The following is a 4,895-nucleotide window of genomic DNA, read 5'->3' on the forward strand; positions in this document are numbered from 1 at the left end:
TATGTATTAACTTATTTCTTCTTTTTTTTAACTTATTTATTCTTTTAACAACCCAGTATCATCTCTATAGTTGTGGAAACTGAAGTTCAGAAAGGTTAAGAACTTGGGGAAGGGCTTGAAAACAGAACAAAAAAGAAGAATACCTAGCATGGAGGCTACATTGGCAGGAGTGAGAGGGGGTGTCAGAAGTTTGCAATAAATTAAAAGATGTCTTTAGAGGTGTTTCAACGTGACACAGTGGTGAATACCTGCAAGCATAATTAGTTTGTTCCTGTGAGTCCCTGCCTAGCTTCGTTTGTCTGCTGCCACTCAAGTGAAAAATCCCTGGTGGCATAGAGGCCAAGTGCTCAGTTGCTAGCTAAAAGATTGGTGATTTGAACCCACTAGCCTTTTTTTTTTTGAAGAAAGATGTCGCACCTTGCACCTGGGGGTGCTGTGAATCCGAACTGACTCCAAGGTAATGAGTTTTCTACCCAGGCTGTTGTTGCTTCTTGGTGCCATCGAGCTGACTATGCCTCATAATGACCCTATGAAAATCAGGTCTGAACCTTGTCTTATCACGTGCCATCTTCATTATCTGTAACACATTTACACTCATTGCTGCAGTCACTGTTAATCCATCTCATGAAGGTCTTCCTCTCTTTCACTAAATGTCCACCTTTCCAAGCATGATGTCCTTCTCCAGGAAATAGCCTCTCCTAGCAACATGCCCAAAGTATGCGAGATGAAGCTTTGTCATCTTTGCCTCCAAGGAGCACCTTGGCTACACTTTCTTCAAGACATATGTGTTCATTCTTTCACAGTCCATGAGCTATTCAGTATTTATGTACAACACCTCATTTCAAAGGCATCAGTTCTTCCATCATCCTTATTTATTGTTCAGCTTTCAGATGCATAGCAAATGATTGAAAAGACCATGGCCAGAATCATGTGCACCGTACTCTTTACACTGACATCATTGTTCTTGTAATTTGGAGTCGTCTGTGATAACAGACTTATCCACTGCAATATATCTCCAGATCTCTTGCATACAGGTACCAAGGGTGTTGATTGTGGATCCAAGTAAGGTGAAGTCGTTGCCAACTTCAATCTTTTCTCTATCTATTATGATGTTGCTTATTGATCAAGTTGTGAGGACTTTTGTCTTCTTGATATTGAGATGCAATTAGTACTGAAGACTGTAGTTTTTAATCTTCTGGAGCAAGTATTTCAAGTCCTCTTCACCTTCAACAAGCAAAGTTTACCATCTGTAAAATGCAAGTTGTTGATGAATCTTCTTCATAGAGCTCAGTTTTTCAAATGATTTGCTCAGTGTACAGATTGAACATGTATATAGAAAGGATACAACCCTGATGCACATCTTTCCCAATTTTAAACCATACAGTGTTCCACTCAGTCCCTTAAAAGGATGTAACAAATCTGGTTATCTATCATATTCCACTGGGAGCACATTACATGGGCAGACATCTGGGTCATACTTCCAGGGACTCTGGTGACCTAGTGGTAAGAAGCTGCGTTGCAATCCTAAAGGTGTACAGTTCAAATTCACCAGCTGCTCCATGGGAGAAGGATGAGTAATCTCCTCCCATGTGATTTACTGCCTCTGAAAACCTGCTGGAGGGTCAGCTATGAGTTGGTTCAAACTCAACAGTACACAATAATAGGTCTTGGAAAAATGGATGATAAGTCCATATTTTTCACAACCATGGTGGAAAATTCTAAAGTACTTTATACCCAGGAGGAAATTTGGTGACAGGAGTCTTAGTCAGTTGTACTACTTGCCTAAAGACCACACTTTTTATTGATTCTAATACAAGCGGCTTTGCTAGAGAATGATTTGCAATCTCCTATCTTGCAATTTAAGCCTTAGAAACCCAGTGGAGGGGAAGCTTTGCATCAGTTCCCACCCCAAAACAAGGTGCTTTGAGTTTTGAACTTAAAGAGACCTACCAGCTGGGGATAATATAGAAACTTTAAGCAAGTTACTCATGGTGGTCCACACTAAAGAACTTAAAGATTAGCAGACTCTTAGATGAAAATAAAGAATACCAGAAGAACATTTATTTGTACTATACTGACTATGCAAAGGCATTTGACTCAACAAGTTATGCTGATTTTGAGAAGAAGGGGAATCCCAGAGCATTAAGTTGTGCTCATGCAAAATCTATACCTAAAACAGGAGGATGTTGTGCTAACAGAGCCAGGGAACACAACAAGTTTTAAAGTTAGGAAGGGAGTGCATCAGGGTTGTATTCTCTCTCTTTATACCTATTCAATCTGTATACTGAGCAAATTATTCAAAAAGCTGGACTCTATGAAGAAGAATGTGACATCATGATTGGAGAAAGTCTCATCAGTAAGCTGCACTACATAGATGACACAACTTTGCTGAAAGTGAGGAGGATTTGAAACACTAGAATACAGCTTTCAATATGGATTGCATTTCAATGTTAAGAAAACCAAGATTCTTACCACTGGAGCAATAGGCAACATCAAGATATAAGGAGAAAAGATTGCAACTGTCAACAAATTCATCTTACTTGAACTCACAATTAACACACTTGGTGCCAACAGTTAGGAAATCAGGAGATATATTGCACTGGGAAAGCCTGCAGTTAGGGATCTCTCCAAATTATTGAGAAGTAATGATGTCAGTTTGAGGACTAAGGTGTGTCTGATTTAGACCATAGTCTTTCTGATCACTTATTATGCATCTGAGAGGTGGACAATGAATAAGAATGACAGAGAAGAACTGATGATTTTGAGCTGTGGTGTTTGAGATGAATGCTGAACATCCCCTGGACAGCCAAAAGAACAAACAAGTCTTGGAAAGTGTGCAGAGAGCTCTTTGGAGAAAAAAACGATGAGGCTTCACCTACTTTGGGCATGTTGCTAGGAGGGACTATTCATTGGAGAAGAACATGATGCTCAGAAAGTAGAGTGTCAGTGAAGGAGAGAAAGACCCTTGACCAGGTGGACTGAAACAATGACTACTGTAATAGGTTATAGTGTGTCAGAAGGTATGAGGATGGCACAGGATAGGACAGGGTCCAAATCTGTTGGATGTAGGGTCTCTATGGGTCATACTTGACTCGATAACACCTAACAACAACAACAACAACATACTCTAAAATAGAGCAGGTCTGAAGCCTACCCTGTCCTAAGCCAGTCTCACTGATTCTGACACATCTAACGCCATTTCTCTAATTACCATATCAATCCATCTCATCTTGGGTCTTTCTTTTCTGAGCTGTTCCTCCACCCTTCTGAGCATGATGTTCTTCTCCTCATAAAGCCCAGCCTCCTGAATGATCTGTTCTGCATATAGACAGAAAAAGCATGGAGACAAGGTGCATCCTGATGCACTCCTTTTCTTTATTTTGAACCACGCAGTGTTTCTTTGCTCTGTTCTGAGGACTGCCTCCTAGTCTGAATATAGGTTTCAGATAAGGATAATCAAGTGCTCTAGGATTCCCGTCTTCCTCAAGGTTAGCAAAAATTCATTGTGATTCAAAGAGTCAAATGTCTTTGCATACTCAATGAAACATAGATAGATATATACTCTGCTTTCTGCCAAGAACCATCTGATGATGGCGATAATTTCTCTAGTGCCACAACCTCTTCTAAACGCAGCTTGTATTTCTGGTAGTTGTTGATCTATTGTTCCATTTGTTTCTGGATAATCTTCAGCAGGATTTTGCTAGCATGTGATATCAGTGATATTGTTAAAAATTTTCCACCTCTGTTTGGTCACCTTTTCTTGGAATCAGAATAAATATGAATCTCTTCCAGTCAGTTGGCCAGGTGGTTGTCCTTCAGATTTCTTGGAACAACATTTGAGTACATTCAGGGCAGCCTTTGTTTGTTGAAATATGTCAATAGTCATGCTATCAATTCTTGGGGCTTTGCTTTTGCCAAGTCTTTCCGAGCACCGTGAACTTCTTCCTTCATCACCATCGTCTCTTGATCATATGCTGATTCATGAAATTCTGTGTTAGTCAATTCTTCTTGGTCCAATAACTCTGTATACTCCTTCCATCTTTTTTTAATGTTTCCTAAATCATTCAGTATTCTGCCCATAGCATCCTTAAGCATTGCAACTCACAGCTTGAATTTGTTCTTTAGTTCCTTTAGCTTAAGGAATGCCCAGTGTGTCCAGCCCTTTTGATTTTCTGACTCTAGCTCTTTGCATATTTCATTATAATATTTTGCCTTGTCTTCCCAAGCTGCCCTTTGAAATCTTCTATTCAGCTCCTTAACTTCTTGCTTTCTTCCCTTAGCTTTGGCTTCTTGACTTTCTAGTGCAATATTCAGAGTTTGTTTCTGACATCCATTTTGGTCTTTTCTTCTTCCTCCTTCTTTGTAGTGACCTTTTGCATTCTTCATAGATGATATTCTTGATATCTCCCCACAGCTCATATGGTCTTTGTTCACTAGTGACCAAGGCCTAAAAGCTGTTCCTGCGTTGGTTTTTAAATTCAGGGAATGTAGTTGTCTGCAGAATTTACTCTGAACTGATTCAGAAAATAACTACATATATGTGTAAGTGCAGTCAGAATGCTCTTTAGAACTGAGGATGGTGCGATTTCATTTCTGCTTCAGATAAGTCATCAAGGAAGGTCAGTTCTTGGCAAAGTAGAGGGTCACAAAAAAACGAGGACCTAAATGATATTGATAGATAGAATGATTGCAACAATGGACAACAAAGAGTGGGAGGTGGGTGCAGAATCCAGTAGTGTTTTGTTATGTTGTAGGCAGGGTTGGTAAAGGTAGAAGCCAACTTCACAGCATTTTAAAAATACAATGTAGCAACTAAAAACAACGAGAGAGAGAGAGAGAGAGAGAGAGAGAGAGAGAGAGAGAGAGAGAGAGAGAGAGAGAGAGAGAGAGAGAGA

The sequence above is a fragment of the Elephantulus edwardii genome, unplaced genomic scaffold (assembly GCF_000299155.1).
Source record: "Elephantulus edwardii isolate Elephantulus edwardi_28Jun2011 unplaced genomic scaffold, EleEdw1.0 scaffold00242, whole genome shotgun sequence".
NCBI classification, from domain to species: domain Eukaryota; kingdom Metazoa; phylum Chordata; class Mammalia; order Macroscelidea; family Macroscelididae; genus Elephantulus; species Elephantulus edwardii.